The sequence below is a fragment of the Delphinus delphis genome, chromosome 10 (genome assembly GCF_949987515.2).
Source record: "Delphinus delphis chromosome 10, mDelDel1.2, whole genome shotgun sequence".
NCBI lineage: Eukaryota > Metazoa > Chordata > Mammalia > Artiodactyla > Delphinidae > Delphinus > Delphinus delphis.
Genome location: NC_082692.2, coordinates 59,626,928 through 59,650,072, shown reverse-complemented (window position 1 = coordinate 59,650,072; position 23,145 = coordinate 59,626,928). Strand labels below are relative to the sequence as shown.

The 23,145-nt window shown below is 41.1% G+C and overlaps 1 protein-coding gene across 2 annotated transcripts in view; it reads left to right on the top strand.

Moving 5' to 3' along the window:
• Positions 1-10,575: 10,575 nt before the first annotated feature.
• The window catches only part of CTNNB1 (catenin beta 1), a 41,977-nt gene continuing 29,407 nt past the window's right edge, over positions 10,576-23,145 (top strand). Inside the window, exon 1 of one of the 2 annotated variants that reach the window (XM_060022294.1) lies at positions 10,576-10,761. The gene's annotated coding sequence lies outside the window, so the exon portion shown is untranslated. The remainder of the gene's footprint in view (positions 10,762-23,145) is intronic. The other variant, XM_060022292.1, reaches the window with a different exon arrangement.

Genomic DNA, 23,145 nt, shown 5'->3' with positions numbered 1-23,145 from the left:
AGATAGACAACAGTCAAAAATACATTACGGGGCTTCCCTGGTGGTGCAGTGGTTAAGAATCCACCCGCCAATGCAGGGGACACGGGTTCGAGCCGTGCTCTGGGAAGATCCTACATGCTGCGGAGCAGCTAAGCCCATGCGCCACAACTACTGAGCCTGCGCTCTAGAGCCCGCGAGCCACAACTGCTGAAGCCCGCGCACCTAGAGCCCGTTCTCCGCAACAAGAGAAGCCACCGTAATGAGAAGCGTGCGCACCACAACGAAGAGTAGCCCCCCCCACCCCCGCTTGCTGCAACTAGAGAAAGCCCGCGCGCAGCAACAAAGACCCAACACAGCCAAAAATAAATGAATTTATTTAAAAAAACACATTACAATGGAAATGCTTATCAGAGCAAGTGTTGAACTTAAGGAATAGAAAATGACTGGCTGGCTAAAGCAGAAAAGGAATGTAATTCACAGAATCACCAGGAAGGTAGAAGCAACAGGCTCAAAATAAAAGCTGAAGCCCAAGGAGGTGAGGAAACAATACCCACAGAAGCATCTGATGAGGTCACTGTTGTCATCGCCCTCACTGCTGTCCCTAGGGGAGCAGGAAGTCAGGCCAGAAGGTTCAAGTGAGCCACAAAGATATGACAATTTTTAAATGTCAGAGTAAGGTATGGGGCAGGTCACCAGGCAGAAATGTCAAAGCAGATGACCCAGAACTGAGCGTAGTGAGGACGTGAAAGGGATGAGAGATCGAGGTTGGAGGCAGATCCTTGAAGAGAACGTCAGAGGGGCTGTTGTGGAGTCACTCCGTACCCAAGGGAGTGGCAGAGTGCTGCCCAAGAACCCACAAAAATGTCCACAACGGGGCCACCTTTAATCATTGGCCGTGCCCAGAGAGCAAAAGCCAGTTGACAACAGTAACTAGTCTGTTAAGAAATACTACGTTCCTCTTACCTTTCCTCATGGCCGCAACCCCAGAAGGGTCAAAAACAGCAACTGGGTGGCGGGGAGGACATGACGGTGTGAGGCAGGAGTCAAGCCACCCTCCTCGCAGCCCTAGCTGGGACGAGGGGAGAATTTTTACCTTCGACTGAAGATGGAAGTGTTAAATTGAGACCGTGTTTTGCAACGTAGTGACCAGAAAACTTGGTTAGCTGACAAAGACCAGGAAAGTCACGGGCATTCATTTCATGTGGCATCCAATGGTAATGGTGGGACCACCCCTATGAAGGAGGCTTAAGGGGGTGTCAGGTTGGGGTGGACAAAATAAAGTTGCTTTTAAGATTAACCATCGTAGATCCGGTAAAGTGACAGTTGCGTAGAAAGTGGACGTTACTGCTGCAGTCACTGAAATAAGTAAAACTGCTTCTTCACGTCATGCGCTCTAGTTTCAAAGTCCCAAGCAGAGAATCTGATTGGCTGAGCTGAGGCATCATGCCCATGATCCAGCTCCACGGCCCATACGCTACCTGATGAATTCCCCTAATTTAGGAAAAGGGTTCAGAAAGTGGATGGATAAAAACTGACACATAGGCACTATAATGGGAAGCTGTGCATTCACATCTGATGGGTACGTGCTGGAGGTGGGGTGGGGGAGGGAGGAGAGGATTCCAAGAAGAGTAACATAGACCCTGCCCTCAATGAAGCGGAGTCCTACTATTATAGCAACTGCAACCTACAAGTATCTCACTTTCATCTAAAACTTTATAGTTTAAAAAGTTCTTTTATGTCTATACATTTGCCCTTGACAACAACACAGTGAGATAACTCCCCAGTGTTCAACATGGTGCCTGGCATGTAGTAGGTATTCAGTAAATGTTTGCTAAATGGATGGAAAAGTAAAGGAATGTATGAGTAAGGAAGATTCAAATCCAGTGGCAAAAGTACAGCCTTTGCAGTTGGACAGTCTTGTTCAGCAATGCCCAATGGAACCGATGATGGCTCTTTATTCATGCTGTGCAATATGGTAGCCAAATGTGGCTACTGAGTGCTTGAAATGTGCTAATGAGACTGAGGAATTAAAATTTAATTTAACCTTATTTTATTTTAACTTTAATTCATTTAACTTTAAATAGCCACCCACAGCTAATGGCTACTGCACTGGACAGTACAGAGTTCAAATCCCAGCTCTGTGTATCTAGCTTATAACCTGAGCAAATGGATGTCACCATTTGGATTACTGTGACTCCTGCCACCACGGCTGTTTCTGGGGATGCCAGGACTCAGAGAGGTTAAAGAGTCTGTCCAGGTCACTGAACTAGTGCACCACAGAGTGGGATTTGTGTTTCTTGTTTTCATTCCTGCAGTGGCTTCCTCATTACCAAGTTAAGCAAGGGCCCAAATACCCCAGAAGGGCATGAAGAATCGTCTGTGCACTGAAAAATGAGTCTTCCACGTATGTTTGTCATTAGTATTCACATTCATGTAGATTCCACAGTGATTAATAAAACATAAATTTGTTTAAAAGACTTACTGATTTTATAGTAGCTTTTTGTCATCATGCAGATTCTTAATCAACAGATACTAAAAGTACAGCGACTATCATGTGAGGCATCTCAGAATCTTTTGACATTGAAAAGGCATCCTCATCCTCTTTGTTGAAAATGTCATCAACACCCCCTTCTTTTATTTATTTATTTTTGGCTGTCAGGTCTTGGTTGTGGCACGTGGGATCTTTCATTGTGGCGGGCGGGCTTCTCTCTAGTTGTGGTATGCGGGTTTTCTCTTCTCTAGTTGTGGTGCAGAGGCTCCAGAGCACGTGGGCTCTGTAGTTTGCGGCACACGGGCTCTCTCATTGAGGCATGTGAGCTCAGTAGTTGTGGCGCTTGGGCTTAGTTGCCCCGCGGCACGTGGAATCTTAGTTCCCTGACCAGGGATGGAACCCGCGTCCCCTGCATTGCAAGGCGGATTCTTTACCACTGGACCAGCAGGGAAGTCCCCAACACCCCCTTCTTAAAACATAGTTAAAGAAAGAAATGGGATACATATCCACATACACAAAAGAGTTAAATACCAAGAGAAGATGGTGATGCAAGAGACCCCACAAACCAGTATATATTCTAGGTACATTTGCTAGAAACACAAATGGTGGTTTTTTTTTTTTTTTACCAAAGGGGTTTATTTGAACTCAGTTAATAGAAAAGATCAATGTGTAATTTCCAAAAGGGTCCTGCAACAATCAGCAACTATGATAAATAAAGCTGAGTTTAGTTTTAAAAAACAAATTGCACACATTCAGAATAGATGAACAATGGTTTAAGGCAGATTTTGTGGAAGATTTCATAGTTTTAGAAGAGTGGTCCTGAATAGTGGGAATATAACCCAAAAGGTGCCCAGGAGGATCTATTGGGATGAGGAAATAAAATACTGCAACTCCTATACTGACTTTTTATCTTAAAAAAAAGAAGCCGAGCTTCATTGGTATTTCATATATGTATTGACAGCAGTACCTGTATATGATTTAAATAAATAGACATCTAGAGAGCATATGCTCAAAATTTTTTTTACTAACCAGACTGCATAATTTGAAATCTTTAGACATTTTTGTTTTAGAAGACAACAAGCTCAGGATAAACCTGTGGTATGATGTGATTATTAAAAACAAGGCAAAAGTTCTATCATCTTAGCTATGTTAGTTAGCTTTTCCCGTGTAACAAACCACCCCAGAGCAAGCTGGTTTACAACAATCATTTTCTACTATTTAGAACTTGCACAGTGTCCCTTGTTCTGATAACGTAAGAATAAGGGTTCTGAAAACTAAGTCTTACGAGGAAAGGTTGAGAGATTTGGCATCATGATGCTATGAAAAGAGAACATTCACAGGAAAGAGGAATATGTGTGTTAGACACTTACAGTCTTGATTTCTTATAGCTTAGATTCTAATACAGTTTATAGGGGAAGGGTAATATTTTGAATGGATGATCCCTTAAAGCAACAGAAATTAAAGCATTTTTTCTTTCTCTAATTGATTTCATAATTATAGAACTATATGATTTCACAGAGTTCCATTTGTGTGGAACGACACAGTCGACTAACATCAAAATTACTGGAAAATCCCAGAGGAGATGGATATATTCCATACTTATCAACTTTTCTCATTTTTATCAAAGAATTGGCTGTTTCTCCTCTTTTTATGAGAAAAACAATACAGCCTTTGTTTCTATTTCTTTCCCCCCTAATTCAGATTCTATAATCATAAATTCAAAATGTGGGCAGATTTGAAAGTGGATTATGAAGAAAAAGCTTTAGCATAAACAAAAGAAAGATGGAGTAAAATGTATGTCCGTCACTGCATGAGAAATGGTGTGACAAATACACGGTAATTTCGTCTAGAGAATGGTGGTAACTCAGAGCATTGCTGTCCACCTGAAAGAATATGTGAAGTAAAATATATTTAAAAGAAAACCCGTGCAAATGCAGTGTCCCTTCTGGATACAGCCGGAACAGTGTTCTGTTTGAATAATTTTATATCTTCTCCTAGAAATAAAATTTCTGCAAAGTTAAAGCAAAATGCTATTTTAAAAAATCTATGCATTGTTTAAGAAACTATAGATCTAATTTATTGTAAGATTTAGAATTAAAATTTAAGATCATCCAATAAAGTAAATTTGAATAAACAATATCCTTGAAAATTTAGATCAATGGTAAAATTTATATTTTTTGACTTTTAAACAAACAACAAACTGAGGCTGCAATGAAAACAGAAATGTCATTTCCTTCGGTAGCATTATTGGGAGAAAACTCAGAAGTGACTATATCCCTACGCTAAGAGAATTTTTTTTTTTTTGGTCAAGTAGTTAAAAAAATCAATCTATATGTTCCTCCACTTTTCTAGGCTCAAAGTTATTTTTTGCTGAGTGGTGCAAAATGGAAAATGGACATTTGCTTCTGGCACTGTGACCTTCCCCAGGCCCTGTCCATGCTGCCCTGTCTCATGCGGTGTATTTCTGGAACACACTTGTGATATAACCAGCAATCATTCTCCATAAACACTCAACTTGACAGCAAGTGAGAGTAAAGAAAAAGTCTCTCTTTCACATCAATGAAGAGTGCCACACTATAAACACATTTCCTTTTTTTGTGAGAGGTGATTTTTTAAAAGATTAATCATCTTTAAAAGATGGGCTACAGCTCAACACTGTTATTTTCCTTCTGGCTATACACATGAATACACTAATTTTTGTTTTAAAACCAATGGAGCTGATTTTTAAAAAGAAATCTATAGCTGTTCCATACGTTTTCCAGCTAAGACCCAGCATCAAACTTCCATATGTTTAAGAAAGCTATACCCTCCACCTGCGTACATACACACTCATACACATAAACACCCGATCCAACTCCACTGTTATCCACTGATGACTAAACCATTTGAGATAGGTTGGTGGGGGACAGGGGGGGAAGGGGCTGGGGAGGATTTTTTTTTTTTTACAATAGGCACGCATAATATTTACTGAACAAGACGTTTTGCTCTGTATTCTTTTAGCATGTGGGGGGACTCATCATTTTATTTAGACTTTATATGGCATGGGTTACTCAGTTCGCAGCAGAGGCACCTGCAGCAAATTAATTTGTTGTAGCACATTAATTATCTCATAGCTTCTATTTAGGCTGCAGCTGTTGCTATTATGTTAATAATATTTTTTATCACCACTGTATACAACAGGTTATGGCAATAATAGAAATATCTCTTTTTTTGCCCCCCCTCCCTGTTGTTTCCATGTTTCTGTGTCAGAAGGGAAGGCTGGGAGAAATTTAGGCAAATTAAGCCCCAAAGCACACTATAATTTTCTATTTCTGAACCGATTTGTGAGAGAATGGGTAACTGAAATTAGCAAAGAATCACCCCACACAAAGATGGCGCGTGCAGAATTTGTGAAAGCGAAAAAGAAGACGAAGGAGAAGCAACAGAGGGACGGAATACTGCAGTGCTGGGGTGGTGAGTGTTTGGATGGGGGCGGGGAAAATGCTGCAGTTTTCATGAAATAATAAGGTGGGGGAAAAAAGGCATACAAAGAGTAGGTTTTTCATTGTTTGTAAAATATAAACACAGATGAATTCTGTCTTTGGTTTGTTCATGCTTTTCACTCTGCACAGCAGGGATGTTCTTAAGAAGTTGCCCTCTGCGAAATTTCACTAAATGGGAACCGTGGACCCTGCATGATGGGATTATAATCACACCAGCCACTCCTTTTACATAATTTTTTGTTTAAGATCCAGTAAGACTCCCTGTTTTTAATATATATAAAGCAATAGACCTGGATATGTCGATAAACTGAGGGTTTGTGTCCCTATAGCCTAGTGCAAGCTAAAACAAAAAACCAGTGGTATCACATCTACAAATCTCAATGGATTCAAAAACAATATGAAAATTTTTAGCTGACAAGAACATGTCTGCTGCCTGCAGTCCCTGCAATAGCTCACCATGTTGCCTACTAACCGAAAGATCAAAAATTATCGATTTCATGGCGCTGCGTGCTCTGGAAAGAAAAAGCTACTTTAAAATTTGCATTGTTTAAGAAAGGAGTTAAAAGAAAAGAATCATTTTTTTCCTGAACACTTTGGAATGTGAAAATGGCTTGTTTTAATCTTATCCATGATTTACTATAATTCTATTATTTTTAGCAGCTGGAGTCTAGAAATGATTTTTTTCGATGAATTTAGGATTTTGTCGCAGTATACATCTGCAGTCCCAGAATCCTCCGGTAAGTTAATCCTTCTTTCGATGGGAAACGCCTTTAACCTTCTTGTGAATGAAGTATCTGCAACCATTTTGAAATTTTTAATAGGTGTGTGTGTGTGTGTGTGTGTGTGTGTATTTGTGTATGTGTGTGTGTATGTTTGGGGGAGGTATGTCTCCAAAGCATGATTTCTTAGCAATGCAGCGGTGTTTGCCTTAGTTCTTAGAAACATTGAGAAACATATACCTTTGTGCTCTTTGAATATGATGGACGATGTCTCCATTGCTTCTCCTTACACCTTCTATGGTAGCCATTAAAATGTACTTCCTTAGTATGGCAGAGACTCTTGTGTCAAGCCAATGAAGGCCTGGAGAACACATAACTCCAAGCATGAAAAGTGTTCCTGGCATAGCTGAAGCGGCCATGAACATAACTACCACTGCTGCTGCCGCCGCCACCACCATGGACATCGCCTCCCACCACCTTCACTGCCCCCCCTCGTGCCGCAGTGCACACCAGATGCAAGCTTTCCATAGTGGCTCTCCGCCGAATTTGCCCAGTGGGTTCCTAGATGACTTCTGTGTGTAAGAATAGCCAACCATGTAGTCTGACAAGAGGTATTTACAACTACTTAGTCTGTTCAGCTGGAAAGAAATCAAAAGATAACACTGAACCCTGAGATGATGGATTGCAAATCAAAAGCCCCAATCCATAAACAGCCCACTTGATGAACTGCTAAATGAAAAGCTGATTCTGATTTTTGTCCAGTGTTTGCAGGTTGTTGAAAAGAAATCTTTTTGAACGAGCCGAGCCTTCTTAGAGAGTCGGAAGTTATTGTTTATAAATGCATGGAATATTATTTAGTCTTACCTTTCTGCTGGGGGAGGATTCTTCCCAAGGAGATTCAGATTGTCCACAAGAGACCACACCCTCGTTTCACTGTTTTCTACTGTTTCTGTTTCTTTTCAAGGAGGGCTTCTTAACAATTCCAATTACACATTCATTTAAGGATCCTCATCAAAAGGAGCCAGGCATCCATTTCTCTCTAAAGGAAGCTCATTGTCTTAGTGTTCAATAAATGTTTAATTAGTGGATTTGATAGAGTTAACTGTCCCAAAAAGGAACGGGCCTTCTTTGCAATGCTGCCTTGATTAATGTTTCTGTCGGAAGTGCAAAAACAATCTGGGCATTTCTTTCTTTGCCTAAGGTGATTCAAAAGTATGTGTTTTAGTGAAGGGACGCTGTACCTTCAGGCTCCATGGAACCACTGCTGGATGTGCCAATGGTCTGAAATCATGACAGGTAATACTTCCTCTGTTAAACCAGCTGGAGACACTTTTGGTTTCCAGGAACACAGCCTGAAATTTAGAACCATTTGTCCTCTGCAGTTTCACAAAATGGATTAATTCACGTCAAACCCAAGTGGCTAGCTCTAGAAGGAAAAGGTGTAAAAAGATAATCAAGTGTTTTTTATGAAATATATTGCCCAAGGTCAATTTTTAAAAATCATTTTTACAAAATCACTTATTTCACTAACTCATCAGGTATTTTGATGCTTGTATTTCTTGTTGGTTTAATGTTAATATTTGTCTTCATTTCAGAGAAGTTATTCATCTCATATTTTTGGTGAGGCAATTGGAACAATTTCTATCTTGGGGATAAGCAAATAAAAATTCTGAGCAATTTGTTAAATTCAACTAATTCGTCTTAGTGCTAGTCACCCAGTAATTCTTCAGTACACTTAGATGTGATGGGAAAAATAGCTTGCTGCAAATTTTACATTTCCTTTACTAACATGTGTTTGCTTAAAGTATTAACTAGAGATTTTAAATATTAATTATAAATTTAGATTAAGATATCTAAATTATAGAAAAATGCTTCAATTATTTTGGCATCTAAATAGAGAAATACAAACCTAGAAGAGTTTTTATCCTTTAGATGTTCTAATGGTGCAGATATTTCTTAACCAGTTTTAATAGTGTGCCTTATTCAGCAAAACCAAACCAAACCTGAACACAGAAAAAGGAAACGTCTGTTAAAAAATTACTCTGATATTTATTAGTCATCTTATTTTAAATATATGACTTTAATCAAATCAACTGCATATTCTTTAACTGTGTACATAAACATTAAAATTGGGGATCAGTACCTGAAAAAATGCCATTTACACTTTTAAGTTTATATTAGAAACACTGCTTTGATGAAGTATCTTTTTCCTTTCGATCTGTTCAAATTATGACCAGATGGTTAACTGCAACCATCCTCTACTCTTAATTCTACAGAACTACTAGCAAAGACACAAATGAGAAAGTCATTGTAGACAATGGATCTCACTGAACATCATCTTAGTCTGTGGACTTTTCCCACTGCAGGGCCCCACGTATGCTATGGTGATAGACAGCAGTTAACATTACCACGGTATATAATAAAATATCTTTAAGATAGGGGGAAAAATTGAATTATTTAAAGCACATGTTGCCCCTGAAGCATAGCTATGCGTAAAACTACATAACCTACTCCATGAGTGAATGAGTAAGACGGTTTCCTGCCAGTACCTATGTATAAAGACCTATTGTTTGCATGCATTAATTACAGAGATAAAAGCCTCAAGATAACTTTGTTGCTTTTTGTACTCTCTCCATTGTTTTGGAGGAAAAATAAGCATACAACAACAGACTAGAGAAAGTGAATCGATCATAATTTTTTCAGCTTTGACAAATGCCAATCCTGCTGGATTACAATGGAGACATTTCCAAGGTAAATGAAGAACCAACTTCAACCTATTAAGACGAATTCGAAAATGTTTTTGAAGAATAGAAAATGCGTTTTTAAAAATTAGAAGCTGCCTAATCGATAGCTCTTTCCATAAACAACATACTTGGATTTCTTAAATAAGTGATACCCTATAAATGTACCTCCTCCAAAGAAAAATCCTCGCCACCACCACAAAAATCTATTGATACTTAGTAACAAAGTGGAACCAGATGAAAATGGAATCTGTAAGAATTAACCTAGTTGGCAGGGCTCTAGAGCTAGTCCATTTCTACCAGTCATTTGTTCACAGTAGGGACTCATCAGGACTTGTTGAATTGCGGGCTAGGCGCCTATCCTAACGCGAGTTCACAGCTTTCGGGAGTGGGGAGAACCGGCGGCTCGGCCGGGTACTTCATTTCCAGATTCGGGGTGAACAGCCGGTAGGAATGCGAGATCCACGATCCGGACCGTGGGGGGACTCTGGGGCTCTTGGCCTGCGAGCCAAGTCCTGCAGACAGCCTGGGGCCCAGACCGCAACTACGGCGGAAGCACGAACGCGCCGGGGTCCCCTGACCGGGAGCCGGGCGGCGGCGGCGCCCAGCAGCGCCCGGAGCGGGCGGGCCCCGACCTCATTCCCCGCGCCGCCGGCGCGGCCCCGGTCCCAAACTTCCGCCCTCCCGGGACCTGTGCCTCCTGGCCCGCTCGGCCCCAGAGGGCCTGGGTCCCGATGCCGCCTCCCGCGAGCAGCGGGCAGCGCGCGGCCAGCCCCGCGTCCGCTCTCACGGCCCGGGGCACGCGCGAGGCGGGACGTCGGGCTCGGGACAGTGGAGAGTACCAGCGTTCGTCCTCTCCCCAGCCTACCCCGGCTCGCGGGGGGCCCCCGGCCTCCCTGACTCGGACCACGGCGCCTTAGCAGGCCGCTCTCCCGTTCCGCACGGCGGGGCAGCCGCCGGCCTCTACCCGGGACAGCGTCCGGAGAGGACGCGTGCGCCCCGCCCCTGCCCCGGGCGGGCAGACGGCGGCGGGCTGCTCCGCAGAGCGGGGACTACTTTCCACCGCCCCCCCGCGCCCCGCCCCTTGTCCTCGCGCGGCGGAACGCTTCGCGCTGCGCCGCTGGCGGCAGGATACAGAGGCTCTTGCGCGACTTATAAGAGCTCCTTGTGCGGCGCCATTTTAAGCCTCTCGGTCTGTGGCAGCCGCGTTAGGCCGGCCCCGGGAGCGGAGAGCGAGGGGAGGCGGAGACCGAGGAAGGTCCGAGGAGCAGCTCCGTTCCTCGTCGAGCCGCCACTGCAGGCCGAGGACGGTCGGACTACTGCGGCGGGAGGAGCCTGTTCCCCCTGAGGTGCTTGGGCGCTCCTTTCCTTACCCTTCTGGGGCTGCTCCCACTCCCGCTTCGGAGCCAAACTTCGTCGCGGGCGCGCGGTCCCGGCGGCGGCTGGGAACCGGGCCCAGCGCAGCCCAGAGGCCCCGGGTGGGGAGCGGGGGTTGCGGACTGGGGACGCCGGAGAGGCGGCGGAGGCGGGCCGCGCTCGGGGGGTGGAGGGCGGCGGCCTGGCCCGGTTCCGGTCGCGCCGCTCCTAGGGGGCCCGGGGGGCACCGCTTTCGGGGAGGGGGCGCCGCGAGGGCGCGTCCTGGAGCTCGGATGGCCGGCGGGGTGTGGGGGGGAGTGCTGTGGTTTCTGTCCGGGGCTCCGGCCGTGGCTGAGTTTGGGGGAGGGACCCTGCGCCTCGGGATGCGCCGGGGTGGGGGGCGGGGTGGGGACGGGGGACTCCGCCTTCCCGGCCTCGGCGGGCAGTTGGGGTGCGGGCGCTGGGCCTGGGACGCCACCCGAGGTCCCATCTCCAGGTTCCCCCTTTCGTGCTTAAGGACGGATTGCTAGGAGGATCGTTAGTATTTTTTTTTTTTTAATGCCCTGCCGGTGTGAGTGCGCTTGTTTAAATCGAAGCAACTTTAAACCTTAGAGGATCCAAACTATTATTGCAGACGGTGCGATGCGCCAGGAGGGTTTGCACAGATAAAAATCCATATCTTGCACGTACATTTTCTTGTACGGTGCAGGTGGGTGAAAGCGGCGTGCAAGGGAGGTCCTGGGAAAAATAAGGGCGAGGGCGACTGGCTTACTGGCTCTTATCAAGTGACCCATGGGATTCAGCCTCTGACTGCTTCGAAAATTTTGTTCGTGGAAATTCTTTATTCAGATAGTTTCATGGCAGCTAAACTTGATTTTGAGAACACTTTCCAGCGGGTTGAATTTTACCCTCGCTACGAAATTGCCCGAAGGAAATTCAAGCGTTGCAACTTCGTTCCGTGTTTTGTCTGGGGAGAGGACTTGGAACAGAGACTTTCGAAGTTCAGTTCTTACAGCCCGCTTCTGAATCCGCTAAACTTGAAAGCTTTGGCAGTCGGATGTAGTTGTTTCCTTCGTTTTCTGTTCCCTGTTGGAGGGAGTATTGTCTCCTACTTTGTATCTTCCAGACATCTGTGGTCTCCCCTCCCCCCCGAGTTTGTGAGTGGTGAATGAAGGGAGACTGGCCTGCTGGTATGCAGAGGTCGGCAGAAGGAAATCGAGGAGTGGTTTTAGTGAAACGAGAGCTTTGTGTCGTGAATAGTGGTGGCTTAGACTAGACAGCAACTTGAAGAGACGGCTAGCCTTTGATAAAGTCTGGGCTGCTGTTTTTTAGATCGCTAAGTTATAAAGTATTTTGTCTGGAACTTGGGAAGCCATTTCATTATTGTCCCTTGGTGTACATTAAGTACCTTTAGCTATCTTCCTGTTAACTTGTCTTCGTCCTAAGAAATAGTGGACATAGCTTGAAATGTTATTTATATAATGCTGCTGTTTAGTATCTGCTTAAATTAGTGACGTAAACTTCTACTTGGGAGGCTCACCGCCCCCCCGCCCCCGGTGTGAACTAAGGCGGCTGCTACATTTATTTTACTTTTACATTTAAACCCACAAATATCTGGGTTAAAAAAAAAAAGTACCATTAAGGTTTGAGAATATCCTTTCACAAAATTTGATTAAGTTGTGCCCAGTATTCATTACTTTGACCTGGTCTTTGTTCTGAAGGCCATGTACAAGGCCCTAAAGTGATTGCAACAGTAGCTTGAAAAACTTCCAGAAGACTATTCTATAGGATTAAAGGAATGCTGAGACTATTCAAGTCTGAAGTCCTTGAGGGGGAAATTAAAAAACTGCACTAGAAAGTTTAGTATAGTATGTAACTTAGAGCCCTTGTGGAGTTCTAGGCCTGAGATTCTCCCAGAGGCTAGAGCAGTCATTTAAAATCACTTTCAGGAAAAACCAATTTAAAAAAAAAAAAGTGGTTAAAAAAAAAAAAAAACATTTAGCAGTGTTCAAGTGTCAGTAAGTGTTCAATAATTTTCTTTCTTTTGAAATGTTGTCTATTTACTTTACCAAGGTAATTATGTAGAAAAATGTAGATTCCCATATTAAAACTGAAACTGAATTGAGCTTCCTACTGTTACTAGTGATGAAGAGAATAAAAATTATACATATAAATGAAGTGTATTTTTGTTTTCATAGACACTTCCCTCCTCCACCTCCCCAAATGGGAAAGGGAAAATATGAAGTAGGCAAATTTCTCTAAGGGTGTTTTGAGATTTGGTTCTTAGGAAAACTTTATCTGCAGATATCCTTTTTTATTGTTGGGAGGGGTGGAAAGAGGAGCGTAAGTATTGTTGAAACTAGGAACATGGAGAATTCAAAAGTTTGAATCTCAGTCTTTTATAGTTATAAGTAGCAGTGAGCTTAAAACCACAGAAATGGAGTATATGTAGTATCTTCAGCCAAATGAAACTTTTGTGTTATTGAAATGAAACAATATACATCTGTCCAGTTATAATAAGCTTTTATTTCTCTTTTATGGTTTACTAGTTGCTGATAATAATTGTAGAGGAGGAGGTGGTAAATTTTAAGTTTGTACTTTGAGCTTGGTTTGGAAGCGTGCTTGATTGCCAACCCAGGGCAGAAGGGATGAATGCATTTAGAGCAGGACAAACTTCTAATAAAAAGTATTGGCAACTCTTTCGTGCTACATGTTGACTTGTGACATTGGTTGTGAAAACATTAGTTGTGTTAACTTAGTTGTATTCTTGTAGCTCTCTCTTTGTTGCGAATATGGTATCTTTAGTTGAAACACCTTGACTAAAAACATTTTTATACCATAAAAGTAAATAGTAAAACATAGACTAGGAGCTACTGTTTGCTGATTAGTCCAGAGCATGTAGCTGTTGCCTCTTGTACCCTCATTGAGAGGATACTGAGTTGCAGAATCAGTTCTCATTCTTTAACAGACTATTGTTTATGTAATACTTTTCTGATTGTGGTGTGATAGAGTAATAGGCTAAAATAAGTACTTAAGTTTCATGAAAGGAAAATATATGATTTGTATTGCTTGCAAATGAGTAGGAGTTAACTTGTGTAGTTTTTCATCACTTAAACTCTGGAGAAAGTTCTTTATTTCCTCTGTTTACTTAAGAATGCTGTTTTTGTGTTTTACGCAAGTCTGAGCTTGACCAGGTTTGAAATCTAGATACTTCTGTTGAGGCCTGAACCCTGCCTGTATCCTTGAAGTATGTATTTAATCTGCTTTCTCCCTAAGGAAAAAGCAGCTCTTAATAGACAAAGTCAATCACATTAGGAACCCTTTTTAGAGTTTAACTATCTTTGTAAGTTTGTTAATTGTGGGCATCTCTTCTTTTAAGAGAGATTCCCTATCCCCAAAGTCTCCCTCAAACTTGATGCAGTTGAGTGAGAATAGAGTTAGGGCATGTTATTGCATGCTGCGGTCACATTGAGTGCCCTCCAGTGGATATAATGCCAGTGGTATTTTTTTCCCCATCAAGTTTGCGTGGAATATATTTACAAACGGTTTTGATGGGAAAGCATCAGTCAGGGAACCTTTTGAATTCTAGAATAGCTTATTTATATTATTACTGCTAATTAAAAGATTGTCTTGAGAACATGTCATCTCAACCATTATTTGCAGGAGAAAGGTCAAAGTTAAGTTTGGGGTTAAATTTTATTTGTTACTTAAAATAGGAAGTTCTGCTTAAATATATCATAATTATAAACCAAAAACTCAGTATAATTTTGGGGTAAATGATCCTCATGTCTACCATATTAATGAATTACAGAAACTAAAATTCTCAGAAGAAGTTAACAAAGAAGTGAATTGTCAATTTGTCTAAAATCTCTTATACAGTAGAACATGAGTAAGTCTTCAACTTGGTTTTATTTTCAAGGAATATTATGTCTGTGTTAAGAACTGGATATCAACAAAGCTAGTTGAGTCAACTTACGTGAACTCAAGAGCACAATGCCTAGTGACTATAGGCATTTGTGTAGCATATACATTTGTAAAGTGCTGTGATGCACAATACCAGTATTTTGACCTTTAAAATTTTCAGTAAAAACCTTTCTCCACACTCCTATGTTAAAAGTTCTTGCTGTTTCTATTAGTATCATTATTTTATGAAAATACTTGTTTTAAATCAGATTCTGATTAGTAACAGGAAGAAAGCCCATTTAAAAATAGCTTTTAGGGACTTCCATGGTGGCACAGTGGTTAAGAATCCGCCTGCTGATGCAGGGGACACGGGTTCAAGCCCTGGTCCAGGAAGATCCCACATGCCGCAGAACAGTTAAGGCCGTATGCCACAACTAGTGAGCCTGCGCTCTAGAGCCCGCGAGCCACAACTACTGAGCCTGCATGCCCTAGAACCCGTGCTCTGCAACAAGAGAAGCCACCGCATTGAGAAACCCGTGCACTGCAATTAAGAGTAGCCCCCGCTCGCTGCAAATAGAGAAAGCCTGCGCGCAGCAACGAAGACCCAGTGAGCCAAAAATAAATAAAAGCAAACATTAAAAAAAAAATAGCTTTTAGAAGTCAAATGGTCATTTTATGGAAAATTCTCAGTTTAGAAAAAAAAATTTTAACTTTGTATATTTTCCATAAATAGGTGCTTGAAATGAAATTTAAAAGTTGATTGAGTAGGGAGGGAAAATGACTATTATCACTTACTGCTCTATTTTGCTCTTGGAATTTAGTATATTTTTGTGGAAACATTGATAATGATTTTTGACTATTTAAGAAATGTATTGTTATACTTCTTTTTAATAGATTTCAAAAAATTATTTAACTTATTTATTTTTGGCTTTGTTGGGTCTTCATTTCTGCGTGTGGGCTTTCTCTAGTTGTGGCGAGCGGGGTCTACTCTTCTTTGGGTGCGCGGGCTTCTCATTGTGGTGGCTTCTCTTGTTGCAGAGCATGGGTTCTAGGCGTGCGGGCTCAGTAGTTTTGGCTCGCGGGCTCAGTAGTTGTGGCTCACGGGCCCTAGAGCGCAGGCTCAGTAGTTGTGGCACACGGGCTTAGTTGCTCTGCGGCATGTGGGATCTTCCTGGAACAGGGCTTGAACCTGTGTCCCCTGCATTAGCAGGCGGATTCTTAACCACTGCGCCACCAGGGAAGTCCCTGTTATACCTTTTTAAAAACATGAGGCAAGATTGCCTCAGCTGTTTTATATAAATGGTTATTTCAGAATGGGTTGTGATCCCTCATAAAGCATCATGTGTGGAATAAGTAATGTCTAAGTCCATAACTAGTATTTGCATCATTTACTGTCTGTAGGTCAAATAGCTTCTATTCCAGTTTTCCAAGATTTTTATGAGATGAGAGTAGATTTGAAAGTTCTCCTGAAAACTATGTACATCTTACTTAAAAAAAAAAATTCTGCCTGTTGAGGACCTAATTTATCTCTTGAAATAGGCTGCTTGTCTTCATTTATATAGCATGCAACAATTTGACATTCAAGATAAGTGACTAAAGTAAGATTGCTGTCACAAACCATATAGGATTGATGTTGCATCACAGTGGGAATAACTACTCAGTGTCTCCAGGGCCAGGCAGGTATGGACTAACTGGGACCCTGTGAACTACGACAAATTGGGGAACACATGTCCTATCTAAGCCAGTCTTCAGCTCCAGCCATTGTGTGGGAAAGTAGTTCATGTTTCCACATCATCTGAATTTTTTTTCCCCTAAGAGAAGCAGGAAATCTGGATTAATGTGCATCCCATGATTTGCACACATTGGTGAATGAAATTCGTGTTTTGAGACACTGTAACACAAATTAAATACACCTGTTGGCAGGATCTGCCAGTTTGTGACATCTGCAGTAGTCCATTTAGAGTATAGTTTTTTTATAATGATGATTCTACTAAATGATTGAAGGTAATACGATTCTCCGGGTGTGTATGCATCTGTATCTATGTATACATAAGTATATATATGTATAACTTAGGAAGTAAGATTTGTCAAACTATTAGGTTCATATGTGGCACTTGAAAAATGCCTTGTATCAATTGATTATAGATTAGGAACTTAAAACAGGTTCATATTACTAACTTTGTGAAATCTGGGAAACGTACACTTATAAGTTTAGGAATTAAGATGGGTTGGGTCAAGGAAAAGGAGGAGAAATAACGTGTTTATTACTTGATCATCTTAAGTATAGTTTTTTAAAATGTTTTCTTAAATGAGGTCTCAAAACTTAATATTTGAAGGTACCTAAAATGCTGGGCAAATTCTGGCTGTGTGTACACAATCATGTCAGCTTGAAATTTTATTGATGGCGTTAACTCATGTCCTGGTTTTCAGCCAAAGTCTGCATTTCTGTGATAAACTATTATCAGACTAGATTTAAAACTGAAAAGCAAAGTTTAGGTAATGAAAAATTAATTGAATATTAGTTTTATTTAAATTAATGGCTTACTGCTATTTGGTCAGAATAAATTTATGCAGGCAATTAAGTAGATATTGGTTAAATCTTTTGCTGCTAGGGCAAGGTTTTTCATTTCCAGAGTTTGGAAAGTTAGGTATTTAGTTTTCTGACTACATGTTTAAATGGCAGACTATGTCTGGGCTGAAAACGCAAAACATAGGCCAACATTGGTTTTAAAAAAAATCTGAAAATAGTGCTGTAGACTGCAATTGTTTTTATATGATATGGTATAGAATGCAAGCCAAACTGATCAGTGGACTTTTCACAAAACATTCATCCCAAGGTGTTCACCCCTTGGCCTGTTCCGCAATCCCCATATGACTTTACAGAGCCACTGTAAAGTTTCTCTTGTAATAGTCCAGAAATTTCCTGCCCCTGATTTCTTTTGAACTTGTTGAAAAGGCCTCCCCCGCAACCCCCCCGCCCCAAAAAACAGTTTGAAAAGTATGAATAGCTGGATGATGCTGGTTTGAAACTGCTTCATGCAGTGCCATTTTGCTCCCGTTTCTTTCCATCTATTAATTTCTTCACTAATATTCCCATGGTTTTACTTGTGATTTCATAACTTACATGTTGCTGGACTGATATTTTCCTTTTAACTGATGTAACAGGTGTGTTAAACAATTAGTTAAAAAATTGAGGGTGAGGGAGATATTTTTAACCTGTTTCAGTTCTTTGAAGTTCATCAGTCCTCATGGCATACAAAGGATAGCTGTGATAAATCTTATCTTAAATGCTGGTAGCTGATCTGACTTGGAACGAAAAGATGTGCACATGTTAAAGGGTTAGTTAATAAGTTTCTTTTATTAACAGGGTTTTATGATAGCTGAAATAATTGTGATATTTATGTACACACACTATTGTACATTATCCATATAAAATTGTGAGAAGTTAGATTTACTGCAGACTTTCTCGGGAATGCATTTTGAAGATGATCTTAATGATTGTAATTTGCTTCTCAGGGAGGGGGTTGTAAAAGCTGCCCCCCTACTTTATAGTATAATTAAGTGGTTTGGGGGTAAGGGTGTAGGGAGTGAGTCTGTCTTTGAAGTCTTCTGTATATCAGATGAATGACCCATGTGTAAGGGAGGAACAAGGGTTTCTTGGAAATATTTTTCAATCCAACTAACTATGGAGGTTTCTAAGTGGAGTTCCATTCTATTGTGTAGAAAGTGCTGAGGTAGACACTTCAAATCTTTCCTGAGCAACTGAAAGAATGTAGCAATGTCAAACATTACTTTATACCCAACAGTTCATTTAGATACAAAAGTAGACACTACATAAATGTTATATAGGAAACATAGTATGCTGACATGGTACTCTTTAGATAGATTCTTATTAGTCTTTCTGGTGCTTTGCTTAAAGTTGTTTTACCTAAAGTTTGTTTAGTTTTTAAATTATTTTATTTTTTTTAATTTGATATCTTCTCTTGGAAAAGCCATATGAGATATGAGTGAGGTTTATATCGTTGTAACTTGTACTTATGAATGTCCTCTGTGATCCATTTACAAGGTGAAACTCATATCTGATAGTTGTCCTCTATAGGTCACCGTTTCCTGCCTTAATTCTGCTGTCATTTTTCCTAGGTCCGAGTCAGAGTGCCAGCCAGTCTGTTCCCCATAGAATGAAAAGAGGCTAGAAAGTTTAACAGATTAGAAATCTGGGAGTCACTCATAAGACAAAGTAATGATAGTTAAAATACTAAAACTGGATCTTTTTTGTAAGAATACTTACATTCTTGAATCATGCTTGAAGAATGCCCTGACTATATGCCAAAGAGCCTTAGGTTTCTCCTTATTGCCGTTACACCCCAGATCGTATTACATTTCTCTAGAAAGTGCTAAGACAGAAGACTGTTTAACCATCTCTTTGCTCGTCATACTAGTCCCCTTTTCCCCATCAGAAGCTAAATAAGTAGGAACTCCTTCACCTTCTTATCATCAATCTGCATGGATGGAGGGTCCATCTTTATAAAGGAGTAAGCATTATATTCTGGTCAGAGGTCAGTCCTAACACATGCCTTATGTAGGACTTTGTTTCTTTAGTTATGCCTCACTCTTCTGTATGTATTACCCGTATCCCTCCACATTTGAATCCCATTGCTGTTTTTGGTCTCCATCTCCCACATATTATCATCTCCTGAAGTCCATTCATTGTGCCTTCTGGAACTCTTAGTCCTTAGCAAATCCTTTTTATTGTCTATCTGTTCTGGGAATGTTTCCTTCTCTTTCTTGCTCCAGCTGTAACCTAGCCTCTCCGCTGATAATGCTACTGACCTTGAAACTCTCTGAAGTGGTAGATGTTTCCTCTTCTTGCACACCTTTTATTGGTGAATGAAGAGGTAGAGTAGATGTCTTCTTTGTTCCTCATTATCACTTCTTGACCATTCTTTTCCAAAACTTTAAGCTTTGACTCTCATGCCATCAAATTATACCACCCACTACCCCTCCTCATTTCAGTCATCTCCCAACTTTCCTGGGTCATTCCCCTACTTCCTTGAATACCATTATCTCCTGGCTCACTGTCGTCTTTATTTCTGTCATAATTCTTGGTTCTTGGTGATATCAATATCCATGTGGAGCAGTGCTGCTCAAAATGTCACCTGGTCTGTGAACTGTTTGTTACCAGTATGAATTGCAGTAAGGAGTTTGTGCCAAAATGTAACTCACCTGTGTTGCTAAGTTCAGTGTTTAGTTCAGCTGGCTTTTTTTGGTACCAAAACTTTTTTGATGAAGGAAGCAGTATGTTGGTTTATATAATCTGGCACAAGCTCCTTAGGGTGTCGTGGTCTGGTACTTTGAGTAACACTGATGTAGAGGATGCTTCCGCTGTTCTGACCTCTTAGTTCCTTGATGTCCTCTCCTCCAGTGATCTTATTTTTCCATCTGATTCAGCCACCCCAGTACTTCAATTCAAACAGCCTTTCAGCCCCACTGAAACTTACACTGTCTTTCTAAGCTTTTCAGTATCCCTCACCCTCACTTCTACCCAACTGAAATTTCATGTTGAATCATAATCACTTCCTTATATACACTCTCAACAACCTTGTCCCTCTCTGATTTCATGTCCAGTGGTCCTTGGTCTCTTAGTTCACCCCTCTTTATGACTGTATCTTTTTCCTCTCTCCTCAAACCTCCCCAAACCCACTCCCCCATCCTTGCTTTCATCTATTTCCCTTGCTTTCTATTTCACAAAGCATATTGAATAATTGGAAGAATTCCTGTATGCTTCCACATCTGTGACTGTGCCCTTTACCTTCTCCTCTGTCATCATGGACAAACTGTAGTGTTCAGAGATAAGGACAACCAGCTCATTTCTATACTAGATCCCGTTCCCTCTTGATCTCAAGAATACGACCCTGTCATTCTCCTTCTCTTGCATCATTGGTTTTTCCTTCTATGAGCATACAGACATGATATTATTTGTCCCATTTAAAACAAAAAAATCTTTTCTTCCTGTTTCCCCTTTCATCCACCCAGTCTGCTTCTTTTTCGAACAAGACACTTTGAAACAATTGCTTGGATACACTCTCTCCCCTTTTCTTTTCAGCCCCTACCAGTGACCACCATTTTATAAATCTCTAGTCCTCATCTCACTTAACCTCTCAGTAGCATTTGGTACAGTTGCTTGAGACACAAGTTTCCCTTGGCTTCTAGGCCACCGCATCTGCTAGCAGGTTTTATTTCTACCTCACTGGTGGTTCCTCCTTAGTCTTCCTTGCTTTTTCTGTCATCTCTGACCTCTATGTTGTAGTGGCTGAAAATTTAGTCCTTGGACCTCTCCTTTTTCATTGTGTAAATACACTCCAGTCTCATAGCTTTAAACATGGTATTTAATCTATTTGCTCATGGCTTCCAGATTTATATCCCTAGCCTGGATTTCTCCCCTGAACTATAGATCCTGATAGCCAACTTTTCCCCCAACATTTTGGATGTCTCAGAAGCATTCTCAAATGTAATATCTAAAACTGAGCTCCCAATTTCTCTTAAAGCTGCTTCTCTTAGTCTGTTCTAAATGGAACTCTGTCTTTCCAGTTACTCACACTTAAAACCTTGCTGTTCTTGACTGTCTTTATCGCACCCCATATCCAAACCCTGTCTGAGAATTGTGTCTGCTCTCCTTCTAAAATATGTCCAAAATCTAGGCATTTCTTACCATGCCATTTCATAGCCTTGCTGTCCTAATCTTTTGCCTGGATTACTGCACAGGTCTTCTAACTGGTCTTCCTGCTTACACCTTTGTTCCCCTTAAACGTATTCTCAACACAGTGGCCAGAATAATCCTTTTAAAGCAATAGATCATATAACTTCTCTGTTTGAAAACCTCCAGGGGCCTAACCGTCTCATTCTGTAAAAGCACTAACTCCTATGTGTTTGGACTACTCTCTTTATCACCTACTCCTTTCCTCCTCTCACTCTTCATAGAAATAAAACTGAAAGGAGATAAGAAAGAAAGAGAGGAAACCAGTAAAATAACTACGGCAATCATCCAGGTGACAGATGGTGGTGGCTTAGGTTAGGGTAGTAGCAGTAGGCACAGAGTAGCTAGATTGGAGGAATGCTTTTGAGTTAGAAACAATAGGCTCTGCAAACTCAGTAAAAGTGCAGTTCTTCCCCAACTTCCTATCTCCTATCTCGCTTTATGTTTTTCCTTAGGCCTCATCACTGTCTAACATGATAGATATTTTACCTTTTTACCCCCTTTTTCTTAGCCTCCTAGAACATAAGCTCTAGGAAGACAGGGATTATTGTCTATTTCCTTACTGTTTTCTTCCCAGTACCTAGAATAATAGTACATAACTAGATGATCAGTGAATATGTGTGGAGTGAATGACTTTTAAATCTTTTCACCTCATTTTGGATCTTTCCCAATAGCATACAAATATATTCCATCTTTGCAGAGGTGGTTCCTTCCTGTCATTTATGGCTCATGTCAGATTGAGTTCTTCCCTCTTCACTCATTTTCACTTTATTATATTCTTTTATTTAGTTTGTGGCACTTAATCATACTCTGAAGTAACATTTGTTTACTCGCTTGTTCTTTCCCCCATCACTGTCTTTTTCTGATTTGTATGCCTGGTACTCAGAACAGCATCTGGAAGTTGTAGGTGCTAATAAATACTTGTTGAATGGGTGAATATTCTGGAATTGGACGACCTTTGTTTTTTTCCAGCTAATGCCCCTTTAATTTCTCTGCTCCCTTTCATAGTCTGAAAGAGATATCCTATGGATATGGTCTTCATTTTTCATCTCCTATTCCAGTGTGTGTTCTGCTTTCATTATTTCAGTGAATGTGCTCTTGCTGAACTCACTGTTGGACCTCCATGCTGACCAGTCAAAGAGATACTTTTTACCTTTAGTCTTGCTGGATCACTCAGCATTTGGTGCATTTTTTTTTTTTTTTTAACTTCCCTCTGGAACCGCAGTGTCCAGTAGAACTTTCTGTGATGGTGGAAGTGTTCTACATATGTGTGGTCTGATACGGTCACCACGAGCTACATGTGGCTCTTGAGCACTTGGAATGTCACTGATGAGCTAAATTTTAATAAAATTTAAATGTAAATAGTCATGTGTGACTAACGGCTACTGTATTGGACAGCGCAGTTCTAGAAACGTTCTCCTTTCTTACATTGCACCAAACTCAGTAAGTATCACAACCTAATTGCTCAAGCCAAACACCTAGTAGTCATCTTTAATTCCTCTCATCTACATTAATTTCTCTCATCTACTGCAATCAGTTCATCAACCAGAGACTCTTTTCTATCTCCAAAGTATTTCTCTAAGCTAGCTACTTTTTGTTCCTAGTGCTGTTACCCTAGCCTAAGCCACCACCGTCTGTTACGTGGACATTGCTATAGTTGCTTTACTGGTTTCCCTTTTTTCTGTTCCCCTTTCAGTTTTTTTTCATTATAGCCAAAGCC